Source organism: Carica papaya, chromosome 9, assembly GCF_054855325.1.
Source record: "Carica papaya isolate Zhongbai chromosome 9, ASM5485532v1, whole genome shotgun sequence".
In the NCBI taxonomy this organism is placed as follows: Eukaryota; Viridiplantae; Streptophyta; class Magnoliopsida; order Brassicales; family Caricaceae; genus Carica; species Carica papaya.
This window is the reverse complement of record NC_142317.1, coordinates 2,196,064-2,209,218: the sequence shown is the minus strand read 5'-3', so window position 1 is coordinate 2,209,218 and position 13,155 is coordinate 2,196,064. Positions and strand designations below refer to the sequence as shown.

The following is a 13,155-nucleotide window of genomic DNA, read 5'->3' as shown; positions in this document are numbered from 1 at the left end:
GGTTGCAGCTTTCAGTGATGGCAGAGGATGTACTTGTGTCAGAACCATTTTGAATTTACAACTTTTCGGAGCAAGCTTTCAGGGCAGGTGGAACCGTCGTGACCAGAGGAGGACCCAAGTTGGAAGACAGTAACACCGTCGCAAAAGATTTTTTCTCAGTCACTGCTACGGGGATTTGGAAGCTGCATTTGCAAATCGGGCAGCCAATACTGAGTGCGGAGGGTTCTGAGGGTTTCGGAACAGGTTAAGAATTTATGTTGTTTTTCTCTGTCTTCTTCTTGTAAGGGTTAACCAGAGATACCTCAGCCAACTCGAATATTGATCTCATGATCTCATGTACTTGTGTCGGAACAGCCAACCATCCTCCGGCTTTATAACCATCTGGAATGAATATCTTTTTTGTATGGTTTTCCATTTCCTCCGAAAGCACCAGAACTCTGACACGCCGGTTCTATAACATGACGAAATACAGGTGGTGATGCCGATTTTTGAGGTTCTTACCCCAAGAGGGCCCTCCCTTGTTCTAAAAAAAGTCATTCAAAGCGTCCATTATCCATGCGACTTCAGTTTTGTTGAGGGAGATGGATACCCGATTTCATCTTCCGTTTTCGCTGATCCTTAGACCATCGAGTTTATTGCCTTCACAAACGACGTCAAAGGATTTTCTTCCAATGAGTATGAATCGTCTGGAGTTTACCGAGTTCATATTTAGTTAATCGCGGGAAAGACAGAGGCCGACCCGTTTTCTCAGTGGGTCTGTTTGTGATGTCAGGTTTTGGGAAGAAGAGGAGAAGAAATTTCTGGGTTAGAGATGAAAGGTGTTTGCTTGAACGGGTCGAGGGGAAGAGAGCGTTTTAGAGAGAGATGTATACTTTTAAACTCTTGACTAGGATGTATTGAGGCAATCGCATAGAGCTATAAAACTCTTGGCTGGTATGCACCGAGACAACTGCATGGGGCACATAGGCAAAGACTGGACAGGAATAAAAGAGGCAAGGTAAAAAAAGTCTTCCAATATATACATACTGTTTTTTCATTATGGTAAAATATTCATACTCCAAAAGATTGACGTCCTACCCAATTGGAAATTATGACGTCATAGCCAGTTGGCTCAATTGGCATCAAATCCTCCTATGTGAGCCTAGATCACGTGGACCAATCTCTTTTATCATACATGAGCAGCAAGATCAAATGTTTTAAACTGTGAATAATTGATTGGGGGATTTTTTGTTCTACAAGTTATAAAAAAAAAAAAAATGGTGTAATTTATTAGTTATACTTTTTAATATGTTATTGTATGAAATTGTGAGAAATTTAGAAGTTGACTGTGTTAGGATAGCAAGTTTTAGTAACTCAATTGTGTTGTTGATTGGAAAATTGTCCTATGATTAATATAGAAATGCTGGCGATGGTGATTGGTGGAAAGCACTCAAGGGTGATAAATTGATTTTATAAGAGAGAAGGAATTAACACCATATTTATTATTTGAAAAATTGCTACTACAGAAACAAATTAACTATTCCTACTATAAAATTTAATGAGTTCCAAGAATAAGATAGATCAAAGGAGAATTTGTCATTCCTCTTCTAGTTATGGAAAGATTTAATCATTTCTTCTCAACATTTTTCTTCAAAAAAATGTTTAGGCATACTCTTTTGTGAGCTTAAATTTTTATGCAAGTTTTTTTAAGAGCCTATCAGAAGTTCCTCAAAATTTGGTCCAAATTTTTAGAATTTTTATTTGAACTTACACAGAGTTTAACCATTACCATTTATGAATATCTACTATTTTCAAGTTTAGTTATCATTATTTACATGATCACTTAATTAGAATTGATGATAATCTGCATACTCTTTTGTGAGCTTAAATTTTTATGCAAGTTCTTTTAAGAGCCTATCAGAAGTTCCTCAAAATTTGGTCCAAATTTTTAGAATTTTTATTTGAACTTACACAGAGTTTAACCATTACCATTTATGAATATCTACTATTTTCAAGTTTAGTTATCATTATTTACATGATCACTTAATTAGAATTGATGATAATCTACTGTTTTTTAAGTTTATTTTAGTTTTTTAAGCGACTTTTTAAGTTTAACTATAACCATTTATATAATCACTATAATTACCATTTATCACTAAGCTACTCATCATCTATTACCCCTGAGAAAGTATAAGTTTTCTCTTAGTTGCAAGTTATAATATGAAGAAGAATTCTAAATTTCTAATATATACACTATAGTCGTACGCACTCAAATGATAGCAATACTTTATTTAGATGTTTATGTATCTTTTTCTGATTTGATTTTTGTAAATGGCCCTCAAAGATAAAATTTTGACTGTACCAATTGATACAAGGGAATGTCCCTCTAGAAACAGGAGACACATGATGATGCCTTTAGCATGATCTTTTGGGTGACGATTGATGATGTCTTAGATCTTTAAACTGATCAATCCATGTCTTGTTTCCTTATAAATTTTCCCTTCACTCGAGGTCAAATTTGTGCAACACTAGACTTTCTTGATTGACATCTCATGTTCTTGTTCTGCAACTTCCTTGCTTTTATTTTCTCTCTGAATCTTTGGACCTTTGATTCCTCTTTGTCTCAATAAACTGGGGTGGTTTTTCTGAAAAAGTTGAAACGATATGACTTATAATACCGGATCCAGGCACTAAACACCATTTCTTCCTGTTGCCTATTATCAAGATTAATCTTTGTTGAGGAGTGACAAACTCTCCAAAGAAGAAGATGTCAGATATCAGACTCACAAAAGACAAGTGAAAAGTCTCTCGAGGTTTCTCTAATAGGCCCCTAGCCTATGAGCTTAGCCAGTAAAGGCGTCCTTGGTAGAGAGAAAAAGGCAGAGAAGAAGATGTCATTCGCGCAAGTTTTTTTGCTTCCTGCGCCCTTACTATTAAAGGTGCTTTTCGACGAAAGAGACATTCTAGTAGGAAGGCTGAAATGTTTGCTTCAACCGCTGTTTCACCTCCCAAAAAAGCAAAGTTGGCTTGACGAGCGCAGATGTGAGGAAGTGAGTGAAAGCCAGGTGCTAACTAGGTGTGCTCTGTCCCCTGCCGTCGTGCCGTGCTGAAGAACATGCACGTGATAAGAGACACTTGAGATTCGCCCGGTACTTACGTGGCACAGGTACTTTCACAATCTTCGGGGAAGTTTGGCACCCCCCTTAAGAGATCACAATTTCATCAATAAGGTGTGGAAGTAGTACTGAAAAGGAAGAGCTAGAGAAGATCAGTTTAATTCTTGCATCTGGAGATCTAGTGTTGACGATCTATCGCATATTGTCGATTGTTTTCTCTGGTGATATACTCGCATAACTTAAGTCCACAAGGACCTAATCGTGAAATGATATGTAAATTACTATAGCTAGTGATAATTGGAGAATTCTTAGTGATAAGAGACTATATAGGCACTTATTTTAATTATTATTTAATTTAACAGTTAGGATATATTTGGTTTAACTTTTGCTTACTGAGATTAAGCTTTACTCTGATTGCCTTAAAGATAGGTTATCTATATAATTAAAACTTTTTAATCCAAAAGAAATATTCATTACAGTCTCGTTCCAAGAAATCGAACATTAGTAATAATCATTCGTCTCACTTAACCATACTTTTGATTTAAGTATGAGGAAAATTTGATTTTAGGTCTTTTTATGATATAGTAACTTAGTTATAAGTTTAAGTGATAACCTCTATCTAGCAAAAAACTAGTTAATATGGACAAATTTCTATCGAGTCCGATTAAGTATTGCCAGGCTAGAGGCTTTGGTATGTAGAATGATTTCTCTTTTCCTTTTTTTTTTGGATATGCACTTAAATAGTTTCTGATTATGAATTTATTTAGTCAATATAACGTCTTAGACTACAAGTCTATAGATAAGTTATTGACAATCATTATTAATGATGCCAATAAACATGACTAGAATTCAGACAGAGACTAAGCATGGTATTGTTTGGTGAGTATGTTTGTGTAAAAGACACGTCTTTTTCAGTTCTAACTGATGTTAGTGTTAGAGATAGGAGGAAGAGGTTAGAGAGACTAATGAGAAGACTCAAGATTTTCTATTGTAGATCTTGCAAAAAAACTTCAAGTACATGCTTATTTATAGATACTATTACAACTATTATAATTAATTATAACCACCAACAAACATAATAAATCTAATTTATGACTCACAACTTCTACCAAACCAAAAGATATATAGAGACTCTAATTTATTAAGTTCAACCATTAACAAACTAATTTATTATATTATAATTTGTAAATTAATTTTTAACACTTCTCCTTAATTTACAAATTTCATTTTCAATCCAAGATTAGTGCGTGTCTTTTGAAAGACTTCAAACTTGAGCGGTTTGGTGAAAATATCCGCCACTTGAATCTTCATTCTTTACGTGCTTGAGTTCCACTTCTTTTTTAGTAATGCAATTTCTAATAAAATGATATCTTGTGCTTATGTATTTGCTTCGTTCATGGAATACCGAATTCTTAGCTAGTGTTTATGCAGATTTATTGTCAATAAAAGTTTTAATAGCTTCGTCATATGTTAAATGAAGTTCTTTCAATAATCTTCTAAACCATATGCCATGACAAGTACAAGAGGTTGATGCCATATATTCAGACTGACAAGTTGATAGTGTAATAATGACTTACTTCTTAGAACTCCATGTAATTGCACAATCATCCATAAAGAATACAAAACTAGTTATACTTTTTCTATCATCAATATCTCCAGCGAAATCACTATCACAAAATCCCACAAGGTTGAAATCATTAGAAAATGAATAAAATAATCCAAAATCAATAGTATTTTTAAGGTAACGTAGAACTCTTTTAGTAACATTTATGTGGGAGATAGTAGGAGCTTTTATAAAATGACTTATTAGTGCAACTGCAAAAAGAATATCAGACCTTGTAAATGTCAAGTATCTCAAACTTCCCATAAAACTTTTAAAGAGAATGGGATATATTTTTTTCCCATTATCAAATTTTGATAACTTGGCTTCACATTCTATAGGCGTATTCACAGGATTGCAATTAAACATTTTGAATTTCTCTAAGACTTTTCTTCCATAGCCTTCTTGAGAAATAAAAATATCATCTTCCATTTGCTTCACCTCAAGGCCCAAATAATAAGACATGAGCCCAATATCAGTCATTTCAAATTCAAGTAACATGTTTTTCTTGAATTTTTCAAATAAACTTGGATTATTGTTCGTGAAGATAAGATCATCCACATATAGACACAAATAGAATATCACCATTATAATGATACTTCACATAAAGAATATATTCATGAAGGCAACAAACAAATCCATTATCTTCAAAATACTTGTTTATACGGCTATTCCATGCTCTTAGCGCTTGCTTTAGCCCATACAAAGTTTTTTTCAATTTCAACACTTTACCTTCATGCCCTTCAACCACGAAACCCAATAGTTGTTTTACATAAATCTCTTCATTAAGATAGCCATTGAGAAATGCCGATTTTACATCAAGTTGAAAAATTTTCCACTTCATTTGAGCTGAAATAGCTAAGAGCAAACAAATAGTCTCCATGTGAGCAATTGGTGCAAAAATCTCATCATAATCAATCTCATATTTTTGCTTATATCCTTTAGTTACAAGTCTTGCCTTATACCTTTTCACATTTTCTTGAGAATTATTTTTAGCTTTATAGACCCATTTGACACCAATAGCTTTATGTCCCTTAGGAAAAGTGGATAGTTCCCATGTGTTGTTATTTTCTATGGGTTTGATCTCTTCCTCCATGGCTTGTCTCCATCTTGCATCTTTGATGGCTTCATCAAAATTCATTAGTTCACTATCAAGAAAAAACCAAAACAAATCATTTATATCAAAATTAGTGATCTCCTCATTTTTATCATAAAGATCTTGAATACTGTTCAACTTTCGTGGCCTTTCACTTGAACTTTTTTGAGAAATGGATAGTGCAACATGAGTTGGAGAATGAGGTGGAGTTGCCTCTTACAAAGGTACTATGGTCTCTTCGTTGTTCTCTTCAAAGTATAGAAAGAAATCATAAGCATTTCCTTCTTTCTTCTGCCAATTCCAAGTTGTTTTTTCAATAAATTCAACATTTCTACTTACCATGATCTTGCCATTGCTTGGATTATATAATTTATAATCTTTTGAGTTTGCATCATACCCAATGAAAATATGTTTGACACTTCGATCATCGAGTTTAGATCTCTCTTGTTGTGGAACATGAGAATATGCAATACTTCCAAAAATTCGCAAATGGTTGACATTAGGTTTCATTCCGCTCCATGCTTCTTGGGGAGTCATGTCTTTCAAACTTGATGTTGAAAATCTATTAGATAAATACACTGTACAAGAAATCGCTTCGGCCCAAAATTCCTTGGGCATTGTTTTTGCTTTCAACATGCATCTAGCCATATTAAGAATAGTTCTATTCTTTCTTTCCGCAACTCCATTTTGTTGTGGTGATCTTAGAACCGTTAAAAGGCGACGAATTCCATTAGATTCACAGAAATCATGGAATTCTTTGAAAGTAAATTCACCTCCTCTATCTGTTCTTAAGGACTTTATTTTACAATCACAATATTTTTTTACAAGAGTTTTGTAATTTTTAAAAGTAATAAAAGCATATAATTTTTGCTTTAAAAAATATACCAAAGTCTTCTTATTAAAATCATCAATAAATAGTAGAAAATATTTGTTTTTACCAAATGAGAGTGGATTGATTGGCCCACACACATCGGCATGCACAAGTTGAAGTAGCTTGGTTGCTCTTGTAGTAGCTTCTTTTGGGAAACTCCTTCTTGAATGCTTTCCAAGTAGACATGCTTCGCATAATTGATTAGGATGGTTGATTAATGACATCCCTTTCACCATTTTTTCTTCTCCCATCGCCTTTAGTGCGCCAAAGTTCAAATGACCAAATCTCATATGCCAACATCATGTTTCATCTTCCATACTAGCCTTCAAACATCTTGTTTTAATAGTTTTGAGATTCAAGATAAACATTCTATTTTTTGACATGTGCACCTTAGCAATCAAATTAGCACTTTGATCTTTAACCCAAAGACAGTAATCTTTCATGTGAATTTCATATCTATTTTCAATAAGTTGGCCCAAACTCAAAATATTATTTCTTAACTTTGGCACATAGTAAATATTAGTAATAAGTACATGCTCACCATTTTTTGAAGAGATTAGAATTGTATATTTCTTTTGAATTTGAACTTTTGAAGAGTCTCCAAAAGAAATATTATCATTAATCTTCTCATCAAGCTCCACAAATTTTTCTTTATTGCCGCACATATGATTGCTTGTTCCATTATCCAAGTACCATGAATTATGTGTATCACTATCTCCCTCTTTACATGCTAGCAACAAAGTTGTTTCTTCCTCATCTTGTTTATCATTGACAAAATTAGCTTGTTCCTCCTTCTCGTTTAAAGTGTTACGACATTCCCAAACATAATGTCCATATTTATGACAATTGTAATATTCAATATTTGATTTGTTAAAATTTTTATAGTTACCTCTTCCTCTTTCACGGGCTCTATTTGATGGTTGACTTTTGTCTTCATTATCGGCATCATTTTGAATTTTATTTCTTTTAAATACTTGACCACGACCACGACCACGACCTCTACCTCTTCCTCGTCCTCTTTGCTTTCCACCATCATTCAAAGATGCCTTTCATTTGAGAACTTGTTCTAAAGACTCTTCTTGTCTTCTCTTTATTTTTTTCTTCATGAGTTTGTTGAGATCCCTCTAATTGTTTAAATGTCAAAATTTCTAAATCCTTTGATTTTTCAATGGCACAAACCACATAGTCGAATTTTGGTGGCAACGATCGAAGAACTTTTTGCACCACACAAACATCTTCCATCATCTCACCAAATCACCTCATTTGGCTTATTATAGACTTTACCCTTGAGCAAAAATCTGAAATGGATTCAACATCCTTCATTTGCAAAGCTTTAAACTCGCATCGTAAAGTTTGGAGTCGTACCTTCTTCACCTTGTTAACTCCTTGGAGGAAATTTTTCAAAATCTCCAAAGCTTGCTATGCATTGGTAGCATCGGCCATCTTTAGAAACATAGATTCATCCAAACCTTGATGGATGAATGCAAGAGCGTGTTGATCATTCTTCTTTGTTCTTACAAGAGCATCATTCTCATTTTGAATTAAGGATCCCTCATATTCAAGTGGAGTAAAGTCTCTTTCTACAATATCCCACACATCTTATGAGCAAAGTATGGCTTTCATATTAAAACACCAATTCTCATAGTTTTCTTTTGTAAGACGAGGAAATTAGAAAAAAAATAGATTATTGGTAGCCATCTCTAGAACTTTAACAAAAAATCAAACTCTGATACCACTTTGTTAGAGATAGAAGGAAGAGATTAGAGAGACTAATGAGAAAACTTAAGATTTTCTATTGTGGTTCTTGCAAAAAAACTTCAAATATATGCCTATTTATCGGCACTATTACAACTATTAGAATTAATTATAACCACCAACAAATATAATAAATTTAATTTATGACTCACAACTTTTACTAAATCAAAAGATACATAGAGACTTTAATTTATGAAGTTCAACAATTAACAAATTAATTAATTATATTTTAATTTGTAAATTAATTTTTAACAGTTAGGCATATAACTTTTTCCTACGTCAACAAACAGACCTAGAGGATGAATTTTTAAGAGAAATAAATTTGCGGATAATGCATATTGGTGTATAGAATCTTACAGTACAACTTGGGGGTATATCAGTGAAAGCAGCCTCGGAAGCCCCATAAAATGGGTCCAGCTGCTGTTGTTCCATGACCTGAAAAGATTGAGCTGCTGCGACACCATCACTTTCATTCCCAGAAGGATGGAAATTACTGGGAATTTGGTGCTGATGGCTGCATGAACTATTGTCATCATCAACAGGATTATTTGTATAATGATCACTAACCTCCTGATCCCTACGCATGAAGCTGCCACTGCAACAAGCCTGCAGGTTCTCATTTTCATTATCAGGCTCAAGCAACAGCCAAGTTTTGAGTTTGTCTTTTCTATTTGTTCCCTGCTTTGGTACGTCACTACCACTGCTCATGGTTTCATTCTCTGCACCAATCATGTTAATGGCAGTACCCCAGCTAGAGACAGGAAATAATACTGGATCCTGCTGGGTTCCTGTCAATGGGCTGGATGAGTACAATATCTCTGATAACGCGTGACAGTTGGTGCAGAGCCAGGACCCATCAACCTTGAAATGAATGGCTGCATTGGCATAATGACACAGTTCACAGAGCAGGTGCCCTCGACCACGATTATGATCGTCACTAAGGCGGCAGCCTGTGTGAGAATAGAGAGAGCAACCCATTTCCCAGCACACATCGCAGGTATGATAATTACCATAAGAATTATCATCAGTAATATACAACCCACCTTCATTATAGCTCATATGTGCATGTGCATGTGCATGTGCATGTGCATGTATTTAAACTGCTTTACAACGTTGTTTTATATCTTTTTAGAGAGGTTAATATTGGTTTGGGCGTTTGGCAAGGGGGGTGTGAAAAACTGGGAGGGTAGAAGATGCTGCTTAAATAAGCAAAAGTAAGAGAGAAGGAGAATCCTTAAAAGGTGGAAAAGTGAATATCCATTTGGTGAAATGATTTAATTGGTTATATTATTCTAGAGATACAAAGGAATATTGTTGCACTGCATTGCATTGCATTGCATCATACCTAACGTCAAGATGTTCACTATGATGTGTGATCTTGTGCGGACTGTTGTTATTAGCTTTCTCGTGGATATCATGCAATGCACCAACGCGCAAGAGGAAGAGTCGTCGGGATTGTTTGCAGAAATTTTTTTTGTCTCATTTATGGCCTACTTGATTTCAATTAAAATTGAAATTAATGATGGATTCTTACTATTTAAAGTGTAGAAAGAAAAAAGTTAAATTGAACTTTTTCAAAAAAAAAAACATTGTTAGTCTCGATTTTGACTCAGAAACTCAATTTGAACTTTATTTTAAGGTTGGAATTCAAGTTATTTAAGAATGTTGATAAGTAAAGTTTGATTTGAAATTTTTTTCAAACACTGTTAGGTTCAATAGACGTTAAAAAAATTTGATAATAAATCGGTCATAAGCATTCTTTATAATTTAGTGCAACAGGTCAGGACCAAACATATTGAGATTGATAAGTATTTGGTCAAAGAAAAAAAGAATGTATTTATTAAAAGTCTGAATAATCCAACATTTTAAATTATCATTGACAAGTTGAGGGGAAATGTTAAAGAGAGCGTATAATTAGGTTAAGCACATTAGAGTAAAGTACAGTATACATAATTAATTTAATTAATTATTTATTTTTTTCTTTTCTAGAAAATTTGTCTACATAGACTTTGAATCATTCTTCGCACAGAATAAAGTGAGTATAAATAGATTATAAGTGTTTCTTTTGTTGTAATTCGGTCTTTTCCTGAACTATTTTTTCTGATCATCTGGAGTATAAGGTGAATTTTTAGAACTCTTTTTCTGGCAGTTACTAACATGTATTATACTTGTATCACCTGTTACTAATTTATAATTATCATCTTGCTTGGACCCTTTATTGTATTTCTTTCCTAGAAAGAAGAATTCATGTAGGAGTTTTTACAATGAGAAACTGCAAGCACTACTACTAGTCCATGAAAAGTTATGCATTTTTTAATGTCTACTACCTGGCCAGTTTGAAACAACCAAGGCAGGAAGCTAGAGGTACTTTTTGAGAATTATTGCTACGTGCAAACTATGTTAATTAACATAATTTGTCATCAAATTCTCTAGCCTGCTTTTTTTTTTTTAGTCTCAGTGGATGAGTGATGGTAAAAGCAAAAAAAATATATATATAATAATTATAAGCAAAAAATTCTATGCCCAAATTTCACTTATGTTTTTCTTTATAGAATTAATCAGACTGAAAGAATCATCAGAGATTTTCTCAGACATTTCAAGAGCCTTTTGTTCTTGTAAATATTAGTTTCAGCTTTGTTTCTTTCATCTAAATCTTACACAGTTCTCATTCACCATCTCCTCCAGGCTCCAGATGCATCAGTATTTGCCATTAAACCTCGAAATTGGTTATGTTGAGCAACCATTTCAATGCAGTTATCATGTGAACAACTCAACCACTTCAAAAGGTCCTTTTTTCTTTTTGGTTTTTTAACTCTTCATTCTTAGATCTGAGTTTTGTCATTTCTCGTGCAGATGAATCTTGAAGAAAGCTTACTTCTTTTACATCTATGGATACATTTTATATTTGATCAATGCAGATGATAACCAACAGTAATGGATGGGAGAAGCTTGTCGACACTAATTCTGACATAGATCAGGAGGGTAAACAGGCGTGTAGGATGTCTCCTTCAATGGGGACAGTTCATGGCAACTTCTTTTCAACTTCCCTTATCTGCACCGAAGAAATTATTGTGACACACATTTCTACCACACAAATAAATTTCGTAATGCCTTTTTGATTTTGTTATCTTGATATTCTTCACTTGGGATCTTATATTTTCTTTTATGCAAATGTCATACGTTAAGGAGGTATGTAAAGTCTGTAATTTTTTTTTAAATGGAAGTGGTATGACTTAGGCCTAGAGATTGAACTGGAATTTGGTTGTGTCGTTATTACTCTCAGTTGTTGCTCGGAATCCATTTTTCCCAAAATAAAAATAAACCCCTTCCCTTCATGCAGAGTGATTTGGGTGTATACAATTCACAAATGAAACTATTATTTCTACTTGGGCGTCGGCCAAACCTAGGTATCAGGCTCATTTAGCCCCACTCAGGCTGGCTGGCTGGCTTTCTTAAACCCAGCACATAGACTGTCTCTGGCCTGCCAACCCAACTCAGGGCGCATACTCTCGGCCTACCCTTGGTAGCATGATTTTGGTCTCGGCTCGGCCTTGGAACATGATTCTCTTCTCTCAGTCTTGGATGTGTATTCTTTAGCCGGAGCTGACAGAACACTGAAAGAAAGAATTGCTACAAGAATTGACATTTTCGGGGAGAGTTCAAGCACAGATGGACAGGATCATGTTTCAGAAACTGGAGGGAATCCTTTTGCCAACCCTGCCTTGAATTCGATGAAGGACTATCTCAGTTCTCTATAACATCAAATTGTTAATATCTCAATTAATTTTAGGTTTGATCTATTACGTGCATCTTAAGAGTACTTACGTGATCATGATGAGAGCATCCATTGATCTCCTACCATGGTCAACAATGGAAGTCAAGGAAAAGTTTCAATTTTTTTACAGTATGTGAATTGTTACGAGCATATTGCGAGTCAAAGTTGAAATCAAAAGTCAAAGCTTCTTATTTTTGGTTTTTTTTTAAAAAAAAAATTATAAAGAATAAGTTAATTATTTTAACTTATTTAAGATATTTCGACCGAAAAAATATAAAAGAATATTACTTTTATTAAGTAAAATAAAAAAATTTGTTAAAATTTATTTTTTTATAATAATTTTATCAAGGTATTAATAAGTTAAAATTTTAATTTTATATATTTAATAAAATTTAAATTTATAATTTTTAAATAAAAAATAAAATTTTTTAATTTTTATATTTTTATGGTACCTAAATACACCATACTTTATGAACTTTCATAAAAAATAAAAATAATTTTTTTTAAAAAATAATTTTATATTTAATGACGTAGATTGATTTAACATAAAAATCACAATTATCTATAAGAAATGTAGGTAGAAGCTTCTAGAAAAAAAGTAAAAGTATATAAACAAAGGGGAAACTGCTACTTTTATCAAACGTGGAAAGTAACATGTTATGCTTTATCTGGATTTGAACACGTGGCTGAATCAAATTGCACGAGCGACATTGTTTCCGTGCGAGCGGATCTCACTTCTTGTCAATAATTATTTCCTATTCCCAATCTTTTTATTATTATTAATTTTTAAAACTAATCACTATTTATCTTTTAAAATAAATATATAAAATAGTTTTTATTTAACTGCACAAAATTAATTTTTTATTGTTCTGGTTGGATTAGCGCCGACTTCTAACAATTATAACTCCCTCTCGTCTGCAATTCAATCCACGAATCCAAACAAAACCGAACCCTTATCTGCAA

General features: G+C 33.5%; 1 long non-coding RNA gene across 8 annotated transcripts; it reads left to right on the top strand.

Moving 5' to 3' along the window:
• On the top strand, positions 1-11,674 carry LOC110823496 (uncharacterized). Of its 8 annotated transcripts, none has more exons than XR_015816205.1 (5): positions 2-997; positions 8,673-9,414; positions 10,653-10,781; positions 11,103-11,203; positions 11,271-11,674. It is a non-coding gene; the product is annotated as an uncharacterized LOC110823496 (long non-coding RNA). The 8 variants fall into 8 exon arrangements; XR_015816208.1 differs by lacking the exon at positions 10,653-10,781 and having other exon boundaries at positions 5-243; positions 355-997; XR_015816204.1 differs by lacking the exon at positions 10,653-10,781 and having other exon boundaries at positions 1-997; positions 8,673-9,658.
• The last annotated feature ends 1,481 nt before the right edge of the window (positions 11,675-13,155 follow it).